The sequence below is a fragment of the Pinus tabuliformis genome, chromosome 8 (assembly GCF_031772625.1).
Source record: "Pinus tabuliformis cultivar Carrire ecotype Pingquan chromosome 8, CPIR1, whole genome shotgun sequence".
Lineage (NCBI taxonomy): Eukaryota > Viridiplantae > Streptophyta > Pinopsida > Pinales > Pinaceae > Pinus > Pinus tabuliformis.
In genome coordinates, this window is record NC_142294.1 from 1,269,578,461 (window position 1) to 1,269,592,637 (window position 14,177).

General features: G+C 36.9%; 1 pseudogene; it reads left to right on the forward strand.

Moving 5' to 3' along the window:
- The first annotated feature begins 492 nt into the window (after positions 1-492).
- On the forward strand, positions 493-9,585 carry LOC149240006 (potassium transporter 5-like; annotated as a pseudogene).
- The last annotated feature ends 4,592 nt before the right edge of the window (positions 9,586-14,177 follow it).

Sequence of the window (14,177 nt, forward strand, 5' to 3'; positions counted from 1 at the left end):
TGGTTCTAGTGGAATATGTTGCCATTCAGAAATATACAAGCGGGGTCTATGCCCATTTTTGTAAATGCTGCCATTGACAACAAAGTACTGGTGGTGGCGCAATTATCTACAGTTTATAAAGATTTTATTACACATGTCTTTCCTTTAATCGAAAAGTTTTCTCTCGAAGTGTACTCTGCATCTGTGGTCAGACATACCTCCGCATTCTCTCCACATGTCAAGATTCGAAAAAGGCAGTGCAACCTCAGTTGGGAGATGGCCGCAGCAGATTCTATTTCAGTCGACAATTTTGACCCCCCCCTTTTTTTTTTCCTGCGAACGTGTTTTGAATATTCATACAATTTCCAGGAAACAGGGCGACAAGCCTTTTGGAATTCAATTAACATTCCAATTACACCAAGCAGAGGGGTTGCAAACCCTTTATAAAATGGCATATGGGCGTCGTAGGTTCGTGTTATGTTACAGCTCGGCGATATTTGAAAGTGGAAGAAAATGGAGTTGGGAGCAGAGATAGTCTCCAAGGAAGTAGAGGACGTGCAGATGGAGGTGATGGTTAATGGAGTGGAGAATGAAGAGGGCGATGTTTTAAAAGGAAACAAGCTGCATGCTAACTCTCATGGCAGCAAGTTCAAGCGGGTTGACTCAGATTTGGAGTCGAGTACAGTTTCTAGAATGGCTACTCATGGCTCGGTTAGTATCAATAATAAAATCAATTCATTTATATGATACTTTAATTCTTGGGGGCTTTGTTATATCTCTATGATTTTTGTATAGTCTAAATGTGTTGGGTTAGTCTATGATTTTTGAATATAAGTTTTTTTGAAGCCATAGTTCTAACATTTATAAATTCTCATTGTCTGGCTTCCTCTATTTGCGAAAATTACAAACAATGCAATTAAAGGATTCTAATTAAAATGACGATCAATGCAAAGCTTGATGATGGTGTTTAGTCAATCAGTTAATTAGAGCTTTTCTTTTGTTGTTTTTGCAAAATCTGGTTACAGCGGCTTCCATTCTCCAGTTGGCCTTTCAGAGCATTGGAGTGGTTTATGGAGATATAGGAACTTCTCCCCTTTATGTGTTTTCTTCCACTTTTACAGATGGTACCGTCATCCAGATGATGGTCTTGGTGCTCTGTCTCTCATAATCTACTCGCTCACTCTTTTGCCACTGCTCAAATACATTTCCATTGTATTGTGGGCCAATGATAACAGAGATGGCATGTAATATGATGCAAAATATGATATCCAATGTTAATCTTGTCTTTGTATTTTGAACATAAGCTGATTGTGAAGATTAATGAGATGGCAGGTGGGACGTTTGCACTTTATTCCTTGATATGTCGTCATGAAAAAGTGAGCGTGGTTCCCAGTCAACAAGCAGAGGATAGAGAGCTTTCATCATATAAACCTCCAGTGCCCACCAGAGAGCTGAAAAGAGCTTTGAATATAAAAGAAGCTTTAGAAAAATGTCATGCAGCTAAAAAAAAATTGCTCATACTGGCCCTTCTTGGTACCTGCATGGCTATTGGAGATGGTGTGCTCACTCCTTGTATCTTAGGTATTATTCCTCCCCCAAATTCAATCTCTCAAGTTTCTAGACAAAATCCGTACTGTAAACACCATATTATTTCCATGGCAACAGTTTTATCTGCAGTTCAAGGGATACAGCAGGTTGAGAAGTCAATCAGCTAGGGTAAGTACTCATCAATATTTCTGTTTTGAAAAGAAAAAAGTACTCATCAAGATTCTCTCTGAGTTTAAGTTTAAAATGATGTTGGCAATAACTGAATTTAATTTGCAATTGAATTTGCAATTGAATTTGCAGAGGTGGTAGCTATGATATCAGTGGTGATCTTAGTTATGCTCTTCTCTATCCAGAGATTTGGAACCAGAAAAGTTGGTTACTCATTTGCTCCAGCGATTTTGATATGGTACTCCTCTATTGCCCTCATTGGCATCTACAACATCGTCAAATACGATACAACTGTGTTCCGAGCTTTCTATCCCAAATACATCTTTGAATACTTCAGAAGAGATTTACAGAGGGCTTGGATTTCACTTGGAGGAATAGTTCTGTGTGTAACAGGTTTAGTTGAAAATAATTATATTATTTTGTATTAATGGAGAAAATGGTTACATAGTTGTAATGTATCTCCCTAGTTTAGGATTAGTTCCTAGAGTTTAGGGGTTTGGTTGCAACTTCCTAATTCCTAGTGTTGTACTTAAATGATGTAATCTTTCATTCATGAATAATAGAGTGTACGAGAGTGATCTCTCTGTTCTGAGTGTAGTCTCCAGGTGCAGGCCTCACCTGTGAGCTACATCTCCTTCATTTTTCAATTCTGTTCACATTTTATCTTGGTATCAGAGCTCAGATTGGGTGAGCCTAATCTTGTATCACCTCTTGTGACTGAAGTGCCTTTGTGGCCAGCTTGCCTTGTGGCAGAATTTCCTGTGTGGTTTGAGGTGCCTCTGTGGCCGCGTGTACACAAGAGCTTTGTGCTCAATTGAGCAGGTGGACTGCAGAACACCTGGCTCGGATTCAGATGTTTTTTATTTTTTCTGAATAGAAGGAGATTGGTGCGCTTTTCGCGCTGACAGTAGTTCCAGGATAGGAATTGGCGCAACTGTTCATCTATTAATCGCGCTAGAGCGCCAAAATACCAAATTGGCACGGAATATCACGGATCTCTTGCGCCAGGAAATTTCACTTACACCGATTTTATTTGGGCGCAGTTTTTTTGCTCGGGAACGCGCCAATCCGCTCAGGAACGCACCAATCCACCTTCAAGGGAATCTGCGGGAAGCCTCATCTTCATTTGGTGATTTGCGAAGGTGCATATCGGAGAAGTTGCAGATCTATCCGGGAGAGGCAGATCGGATCAGTTTTGATTAGACTGATTTTTCGGCTGTATTGGAAAACGATGGATTTGCTCATCGAAGCAGAATTGATCTTGTTGAGTTGTCAGATATTGCCGAATCTGAATCAGTGAGTAGATCACGAGATCAGCAGATCGGTGACAGATCGATTTTAAAGGTATCGATTTTTTGTTGCTATTGGGTAGATTCATTTTTTATAGACCTGATCAGAATGACTAATACAATGGAATCTTACCTCCACGAGTCTGGCAAACTCGATGGATCTAACTTCACGAACTGGAAGTTTAAGATCCAGACCTTGCTCGAAGGTGTGAATGCTTAGTCCATAGTTACAGGTGATGAGCAGAGGGTGAATGCGGGGACACAGGAACAAGACTGGGATAAGCGAGAGAAAAAGGCGAAAGTTTTGCTGAAAATGTCTGTGAAGGACAACGTTATTCCGCACATCAGAGATTGCAAAACGTCCACGAAGATCTGGACGACCATTAAAAATCTATATCAGACCCAGAACATAAGCCGAGTTATGGCACTTAAAAGAAAGCTATTTTTGATGAGGATGAACGAAAATGAGACTGCTGCTGCATTTGTTGTGCGAATCAAAGATGTGAAAGATGCATTGGGAAACATCGGAGAGGCGGTGTCTGACTCTGATCTTGTCTCAATCACACTGAACGAGATGCGAGATGAATTTCAAATGTTCATCACTGGATTGGCGGCAAGGGAGAAAGCGCCCACATTTGATGATCTGACAGGGATCTTGCTGCAAGAGGAGGAGCGGTGGCAGAACTTGAACCCCCAGAGTGATGATCTTGCGCTGATGGCGAAACGACGATCATTCAGAGGGAAGCAGCCACAGCAGCAATCACAACAGAAAGAAGGAACATCGCAGAAGAGTCCACATAAAGGTATGATTGCAAATAATTCTGTAAAGAAATGTTATTATTGTGGAAAGAAGGGCCATGTGCAGAATGTATGCTTTAAGAAGCAGGCTGATGATGCAAAGAGGAAGCGGGCAAAGCACAGAGGATACTTTATTGAAGAAGATGTTGAAGAAGATAAAGATTTCAGTCATGAATTTCGACTGTTCATAGTCGACCATGCCCTTTCAGCATCTGATGAGGACGATATATGGTATGTTGATTCCAGAGCATCCTCTCACATGACAGGTGAAAAGTAATTTTTTGATAGTCTTGAAGAAAGTACATACGGATCAAAAATCTATTTAGGAGATGGTAGTGGATATGAGATTAAAGGTTATGGGGTTATTACAGTCAAGTTACCAAATGGAAAAATTAGTCATCTTCAAAATGTTTTATATGTACCTGGAATTAAGAAAAATATGATATTTGTATCCATGATAACTGATCAAGATATGCAAGTCGAGTTCTTCAAGACTCATTATGTGATAAAGGATTGCAGGGTTGCAACAGGCGTGCGTGTTGGAAGCCTATATAGACTAGATGTGAAGAGTATATCAAAGCGAGCCATGGTTGTAGGAGGATTGACAACCGAACAACTCTGGCATCAGAGATTTGGTCACTTGAATTTGCAGGACCTCATGCTATTGCAGAGAAAAGGTATGGTTGAGGGGCTCCCTATCTTTCGTAATATTCAGTTAAATTGTGATGGATGTGCCTTAGGTAAAATGCGTAGAGAACAGTTTCTTGTGCATGATAGGAGGAAGGAAACAGATATTTTAGAACTAGTGCACACTGATATATGCGGAACTATGCAAACAAGGTCGCTAGGTGGAGAGTATTATTTTTTGCTATTTACTGATGACTGCACTAGATACTCATGGGTTTATTTTCTGAGTAAGAAAAGTCAGACTTTCCAGTGCTTTAGAGAATTTAAAACCTTGGTGGAAAAACAGTTTGGTAAGAGTATAAAAATTCTCCAGTCTGATCAAGGGGGAGAATACAAGCTAGGGGAATTGATGAAATTCTGCAAATCTCATGAGATTGTTTAACAGTTTATAGTGCCACACACACCACAACAGAATGGAGTTGCAAAACGCAAAACAAAACCTTAGTGGAGTGCGCAAGGAGCATGTTACAAGGTAAGGATATATCTAATAGTTTTTAGGCAGAAGCTATTAATACTGTTGTATATTTGAAGAACAGAAGTCCTACCAGGTATCTTAGCTTCAAAACTCCTTTTGAAGCTCTATATGGATTTAAACCAGCAGTAAATCATCTAAGAGTATTTGGGTCAAAAGCATTTTCCCATATACCCAAAGCTGATAGGAAGAAATTAGATCCTAAAGCTGTGAAATGCATCTTTGTTGGTTATGGCACATAATTTAAAGCATATAAATTGCTCAATCCTGAGACTCATAAGATATTTGCAAGCATGGATGTAGTGTTTTATGAATAGGTACAGGAAGGGAAAGATGACATTGGTGATGATTGGCACATTCCATTGTTGATGGATGAAAATAGCGAGGATGAAAGAGAGCAGTAGCAGAAAGAAGAGCAAAAAGAAGAACATGAAGAAGATGATAAAGCAAGCCCATTTAGAGCTGAAGAAAACAAATTTGAGGTAAGTCCCCTACCAAGGAGATCTGGTAGGAAGACTCAAAAACCATTAAAATTGAGAGACTATGCTTTGATGTCAAATGTTTTGAACATTGTAGAGCCGAGTGGAGAGCTGCAATGAATGAAGAGGTGGAATCAATTCTTAGAAATGACACTTGGGATTTAGTTGAACTGCCTAAGAATAAAACACCCATAGGATGTAAATGGTTGTTTAAACCAAAAATGAATGCAGATGGAAGTACAGAGAAATTAAAAGCTAGGCTGGTTGCAAAAGGATATTCACAGCAGGAAGGTATAGATTTTGATGATACTTTTGCACCTGTAGCAAAGTTAAATACAATCAGAATGCTTATTGCTTTAGCTACTAAATATAATTGGGAGCTACACTAGCTTGATGTCAAATCTGCATTTTTAAATGGTGATTTAAAAGAGGAAATTTACTTAGTACAGCTAGAAGGGTTTGTAAAGCAGGGGCAGGAACATCTTGTTTGCAGATTGAAAAAGGCTTTATATGGTTTAAAACAAGCACCCAGGTCTTGGTATGAAAAGGTTGATTTTTTCTTTTTAGAGTATGGCTTTCATAGAAGTTTAAATGACCCAAATTTGTATACCAAGTACAATAAGCAGGGGCAGATTATTCTAATTTCTTTGTATGTAGATGACATGATTATAATAGGAGATGCAGATGATTTAATCAGAGGAATCAAAAGGCTTATGGCACAAGTTTTTGAGATGAAAGATCTTGGAAGACTTCATTACTGTCTGGGATTAGAAGTATGCAGAGATATTGGGCAAACTTTTCTTACCCAAGGGAAGTATGCCAGAAATCTGTTAGAAAAGTTTGGTATGGATCAGTGTAGATCAGCAGCGACACCTTTGTAGCAGAATCTGAATTTAAGCAGTAACGATGGCACTAAAGAGGTTGATGCTACAATGTACAGACAGCTGGTTGGCAGCTTGATATATCTTACAACAACCAGACCTGACTTAGCATACTCTGTTAGTGTGTTGAGCCAATTCATGTCAAAACCGCTTGAAAGTCACTGGGTAGTAGCAAAAAGTGTGTTGAGGTATCTTTGTGGTACTATTAACTATGGAATTTTATACACTGATGCATCTGATGTTATTCTAGCAGGTTTTTCAGATTCAGACTGGGCAGGTAACTTGGATGATCGAAGGTCCATCACAGGTTATGCATTCAGCATAGGATCCGGGTCATAGCATGGAGCAGCAAGAAGCAGAGTACTGTAGCTTTGTCTTCGTGTGAAGCTGAGTATCAAGCATTGTGTGCAGCGACGTGTGAAGTGATCTGGTTGAGAAGGCTTCTCAATGATGCAGGAAAAGAACAGAAGAATTCCACTTCCATCAAAAGCGACAACCAGAGCACCATTAAATTGGCATACAATCCAGTGTTTCACAAAAAAACCAAACATATAGACACTCAGTTCCATTTTGTCAGAGAGAAGATACAGTCAAAAGAAATTACTGTTGAATATTGTAAAACTTGTGACAATATGGCTGATATTTTTACAAAGCCTCTTGCACGTGTGAAGTTTGAATTGTTTAGAAGGATGCTAGGAGTCTAGGACAACCCTTTCTCCATTAAGTGGGGGAGTTGAAAATAATTATATTATTTTGTATTAATGGAGAAAATAGTTACATAGTTGTAACGTATCTCCCTAGTTTAGGATTAGTTCCTAGAGTTTAGGGGTTTGGTTGCAACTTCCTAATTCCTAGTGTTGTACTTAAATGATGTAATCTTTCATTCATGAATAATAGAGTGTACAAGAGTGATCTCTTTGTTCTGAGTGTATCTCCCTAGTTTAGGATTAGTTCCTAGAGTTTAGGGGTTTGGTTGCAACTTCCTAATTCCTAGTGTTGTACTTAAATGATGTAATCTTTCATTCATGAATAATAGAGTGTACGAGAGTTATCTCTTTGTTCTGAGTGTAGTCTCCAGGTGCAGGCTTCACCTGTGAACTACATATGATCTCTTTGTTCTGAGTGTAGTCTTCAGGTGCAGGCTTCACCTGTGAGCTACATATCCTTCATTTTTCAATTCTGTGAGCTACCACTTCTGTGAATCATTTTTTTTTTTTTTGACTAATTTACGAAAGCGAGGGTTCATTGCTTACCTTAGATGGGTGCTATGCAGGAACTGAAGCTATGTTCGCAGATCTAGGTCATTTTCCCTTTCGTTCAATTCACGTATGGATATCGATGAAAATGTGGAATAAATTTATATTTATATTTATATTTTAAGATTTTTAAGATTATGTATGCAAGTAGTCTGACATCCGGTCTTCGCCGGATTGCCTTGACTAGAATAGTCTATCCTGCTTTAATCTGCGCATATGTGGGCCAAGCTGCATATCCCAAGAAGTTCCCTGAAAAAATGTGTCGGATACATTTTACAAATCTACTCCAAGTAACTTCACTTATCCTTTAATTTGCTCTGTTTTGTTTGCAGTCTGAGGGTGAGTTCCCTGTTGTTGCTCTGGATGATTTAAATTTTTTAAAAGATTTTCAGAATGAGTTCGCTTTTTCTAATGACAAATGACTCAAATTCTGTAACAGGAGCTATATATTGGTCAATTTTTGCAGTTGCAATGGCTTGCTTCTATTATAGCAAGCCAAGCCATGATCTCTGCAACTTTTGCTATCATAAAGCAGTCCATGTCCCTCGGATGCTTTCCACGCGTGACGGTGGTGCAAACTTCATCAAAGCATGAAGGCCAACTCTATATTCCAGAAATGAACTACCTTCTCATGTTGGCATGCGTCATTGTCACCATTTCTTTCCAAGATACTACAAAGATCGGCAATGCCTATGGTAGTAATGTACTATTGGTGTTAAATTAAAATATATGACATAACCTTGAATTTATTTCACAGAAATTGATGTCAGTGTGATTCTTGATAAGTCAGTGGATTAAATTATGGGTTGGTGATTCAAAATGGTTAAAATGAATACACTCTGGATATGTTTGGCGGATCAGAATGGTTAGGATAGAAATACAAGCAGGGAATTCATATGTAGAAATCCGTTTGTGACTTAACATATGAGGGATAAAAATGATTTATAGTTTGAATATTTATTTATTTATGTATAAATTTATGATTTTAAAAAAAGTGTAAGAACCAGCTGATTTAGTTATCACATTCGAACCTTATATAAATTTATATATTAAAGTTGTGACATGTATGTAAATTGGATGCACGCATAGCTGTGGTTGGGGTTATGATTGTGACTTCATCCTTCCTCGCACTAGTAATGCTTATGATATGGCAGACTCATTTATTTCTGATAGTTATCTTCGTCACTGTATTTGGAGCCATCGAATTCACATACTTCTCGGCAGTGCTGTACAAGTTTCCCCAAGGTGGCAACAGCTTTTGCAGCATTATTGTTATTTGTAATGTATGTGTGGCATTATGTGCATGTAAAGAGGTACGCCTATGAAGTAAAACACAAGGTGTCAACAGAGCACATGTTAAGCCTGGGTTCGAGTCTAGATGTGACCAGAGTTCCGGGGATTGGGCTTCTATACACAGAACAAGCACAAGGAGTTCCAGCAATATTTGAGCATTTCATGAGAAACCTCCCAGGCATTCAGTCCTTGTATTCGTCTGTGTCAAGTACCTGCCTGTGAATACAATTCCAGCTGAAGAACGATTTGTATCTCACAGAATTGGTCAAAAGAACACAAAATCTATAGATGTGTGGCTAGGTATGGTTATGGGGATACTAGGACTGGGAATGTTGAGTTTGAGAACCAGTTACTGGAATCATTGAGAGAATTTATACAGGTCGATTACATATGCAAAAATGATATGAATAAGCAATCTCAGCATGAGGAAATAATTCTAACTCTGGAGAAAGTATAGTCAATATTGACGCTGCTTCTGAAACTGAAGACATGAAGGCGTGCAGCATGGTGAGCGTAAAGGAGGAGCTGGAATTCTTAGAAAATGCAAAGGAATCGGGTGTGGTATATTTGCTGGGAGATAGTGAGGTTATTGCAAACAAAGATACATCGTTGTTCAGGAGATTTATAGTAAACTTTGCATATAACATTTTGCGGAGGAACTGCAGAAAAGGACAAGATGCTTTGGAAATTCCACACAAAAATCTTCTGCACGTCGGCATGACTTATTATATCTAAACCATATTTTTTATATGTAAATTTATTTCTTTACCTCCTTATAAGGAGGTGGCAGCCCCGTATTGGCTAAATTGCCCATATGAGTTATGTATACTAATTGTGGTACTTAATATTTGAGGGCCACAAATTTTTTCGAAATTCAAACATCAACCTCTCAGGATTGTTTCATAAAAAATTTCGCGTCTTGTATTTCATCTATGATTTCGATTAAACTATATACAATCTGTATACTCAATAGGATATAGATAGTCCCTTGAAAATCCCAGCAAGAAATCTATATGTGGAATACACAATTACGCGGTTTTCTTATAGGTAGTCCCTTGAAAATTCCAGTGGCAAATTTATGTCGAAAATACAATTTCGCGGTTTTCTTTTCTCTGTGCCTCTGGCATATGACCTGTTTAAGCAACCGCTGATTCTTCTCTGCGTGTTCCCTATTTGTTTATCTTTTTGTATAGCTGTCGTCCTTTTCCACTAAATTAAATTATTATTATTAAAAAATAATATACCGACTATGCTTACCAAATATAAAATAATATGGTGTGGCGTGATTAAATAAAGATGAAATTCCATAGAGTTTACTTGTATATATAATGTGCTTGAATATAAATGAAATCCAAATGTTCAAATTTTTAGGACACAGGTTTTAAAAGAATGTATTATACTTCTTTGATAAATATATTGTAATTGGACATGGATAATAGATTTTACGAGGAGTATACAAGGGAAATTTGATTTTCTTAACGTTATTTCAAAACACCTGGCATTGATTAATAGTTGTCAGGGTGACTTAAGCGCAATAGCACGTTTTCAGGTAAAAGATAAATATGAAAGACTAAGCAGTCCCTAGGGTGGGAATAGGCAGCATAAATATGAAAGACTAAGCAGTCCCTATGGCGGGAATAGACAACACAAAAAAGACGATGAAAATTTAATCAGTCGATTGCAGGAAGAAATAAAAGGCAGGCGAATGCAATTAGCATTTTTTTATTTTTGGTGATATAATTTTAAGTGAGATTATAATTTTATTTTTTTAATTGCAAATATATATATATATATATATATATATTTTTTTATTTTTTTTTCAAAAGGTGGAAAAACCTATCAAACTCAGTTTGTCAAACCAACAGTGAGGACAGCCATCTCTGGCTGCTATCCGCAAATGTCAGTTGACACATCACTGTTATCCAAGGAAAACCACGCCACCTGAAATAACCCGCTGGTGGTCCGTAAGGGAGCAGGCTTTCACTCCTGCCAGATGCCTCTGGGTCTTGGGCCGTTAACCTGTTTCATTATGTCCGAGGAAGACGAGCTCTTAGCCAAGGAGAAGCAGTTTTAGGGCATACTCCAGGCCCTTTTAATTGCAAATATTATAACTATCTAAACATTAAATACTCTAAATTGTATATATATAAATTTAATAAATTTTTACTTATTTTTATTAAAAAATCCAATAAATTAAAAATTTTGGTGATATAATTTTAAGCGAAAATATAATTTTATTTTCTTTTTCAATTTAAAAAATACTTTTTTTAATTGCAATATCACAAGTGACTAAACACCAAACACTCTAAATTAAATATATATAAATTTAACAAATTTTTACTTATTTTTATAAATAAAATAAAATAATCCAATAAAGTAAAATTTTTATAAATAAAATAAAATAATCCAATAAAGTAAAAAGTTTGGTGATATAATTTTTAGTGAGATTATAATTTTATTTTTTAACTTTAAAAAAATAGTTTTTTTAATTGCAAATGTCATGACCAAACACTCTAAATTAAATATATATGAATTTAACAAATTTTTACTTTAAAAAATCCAATAAATTAAAATCAACATTTGAATTAAAAAAATAAAATAAAATAAACTTTAAAATTGTTTTGAAACCCCTATTGGTCAATAGGAACCCTCAAGAGTAGATCCCTCAAACGCAAACAGAACCCAATATAGTGCCTAGAAGCATCAAAGAGTATATTCACTCAGAACTGACTAGAACATGGGTTGTTTTCTCCAACACAGATTGATGAAGTAGGTTAAGTTAATTGGTGAATCGGTTTTAGGGTTTCAAATTGATGATAAATGGGTGAGTGGTTAAGAAGTCGACGCATTAGGTCAACTTAATTGGTGAATCTGTTTTAGGGTTTTAAGTTAATTGGTGAATCGATTATAGGGTTTTAGATCGATAATATATGGGTGAGTGGTTAAGAAATTTCTTGATTTAAGTTATTAATTTATTTATTTTTATTTTAACAAAAAATAAGTAAATTTTAAATTGAATACAAAATTTTAAGTCATAATGAACTTTAAGTCATTAATAATTTATTAATCAAAATGTTTTCATTAGATTATCAAAAAGATGTTGAGTACAAAATTTATTTCAGTGGGTATTTTTTCCTTATTTCGATCAAATTTGTTGAGATTAGGATATGGAGGAAAACATAGACAAACAATGATATTCTTTAGACAAAATAGAAGAAAACCCAAATTCTATAGACAAAACAGAGGAGACCCTGAATAGGAGGCAACATATTAAGGAGGTGAGTTGAGAGGATTGACAGAAGGAGCAACAAAGTAGCTGTGTGTTCATGCATGTGAAAATCAATATGCTCCACCCTCGCTCCTACGTTGCGGAGGTGGTTGTTAGTGCGTCGATGCTGACATCGAAGACTATCGAGTTGTTCCATAATTTCGTCATGACTATACTAGATATTGTTGATGTAGGCTACTACCTCGTTACGATCATCATATCTATGCTCCCTCAAAATTTCCATGTTCACTTGAACGTTGCGCAACTAGGCTGTTGGCTGGAGAAATCACATGGCCTGGGGAATGTGCTGGAGAGATAGCAGTTGTCTCCTTTGTTTCCCGACTGTCAAATGTGTCTGTGGGCGATTGATTGCCCAGGTTCAGTCACTTAGCATGGCGATGATTGCGCCCCCCCGGCAAGGGCGTCCCCTTTGACATAGCATGATGTCGAGCCGAGGTTGCCAGAGGAAGGGAGAGCCTAGAAAACAAGAACCACAAGAGCCGTGTGTGACCCAATAATCAAACTTGCAGAAAAACCACCGCCAAGTTATACAACACCATGCAATACAACCAAACATAAGAATCTTGGTGGATGATGCAAGATTACAGTCCTAGGGTGCACCTAAGCGTGGGGCTTTCCTCCACACCCAAAACTTGCCGATAAAACACCCCTACCCCTAGACACAAAGAATTCTCACCACTGGTCTCACACTGTAATCTTAGACACAGTGATTGTAGAGGGGCGCAATACGATTATGGACCGCCCCTTCTCTTTGAGTGCCAAAAGGAGTAGCACCCCAACCAACTCATAGCCCGAGACAAGCCCAATTGCACAGCTGGGCATTCCAACACTTGAAACGCAAATTGCAGTGGCTAAAAACTAACTTACCTCAAGGACTAGATGCTCCTCTGTCACTAACACTAACTCTTCATCCCTCGAGAAGAGATTCTAGGCGAGAAGACAAAGTGACTCAACATTATTGCTTGTGTCACGATACCGTGGGCAGTCCCTGGCCTAAGTGTTGCGCCACCCTTGACTATGCTCTGCACACCCACTACTTGACCTCGGTAGGGCGTTCGAATACTAAGTACGACTACCCTGGGGTGTACATCGAGATCACCACTTGGCAAGTGGGCCGAGTACAGAGCCCACCCAGCCTTCACGCACTCCATTTATCTTCCATGAAAAATGGAGCTTGCTCTAATTTCCGGCAGGTGGACACCTGTTTGCTTGTGTTGTTGATAAATACCTAAAACAGAAAGAAAAATTATCCAATTGTATATTTTGAGCGATGAATAAAAAATATATATTTATATAAATTAAACCAAATTTTATAATAAAATTTATATCATAAATAATAATAATAAGAACAAATACCAATAATGCATGTTAAAAATTATATAAGATATTAAGAAATTTGATTTAGAATAATACAAAGAAAACCTAAAAGACCAGTCTCTTACGAATTTACATAGGATATTAAGAGATATTATTTAAAATATCATATTTAAAAAAAAAAAACACAAAAAACTAAACACATCGAAGTAAAATATACATGGGATATAGGGAGATTTGATTTAAAATATGGTATTTTCAAACAATAAAAATAAACACATCTAAGTAAATTTATAAATATTATTTTTTTCTTAAATATTGTAAAATTTACATAGGATATAAGGAAATTTGATTTAAAATATGGTATTTTCAAAAACTTAAAATAAAATAAACACAGTAAAATTATTTTTCAAAATTTATAATAAAATTTTGTGAATTATTATATATATTTTTTTAAATATAAAAATAAATTTAATATTATAAAAAATTAAAACACAAATAACTTAACTTCCAATCATTTTGGTCGCGCAGGGACCAGAATGAACATAGACATGGTATAAAGGAAACTCGTTATCAGTCCCATCGACACGGAGTGAACCGGAGTTCTGTCTTTTCTGTATCACGAAAATATTGTGATAAAAAATTTCACTCACAATGACGTGGACGGCCAAAATTGGTCCATCCGTAAAGACAGGTCCCAATTGGCTCCTACTTGATATGAAAT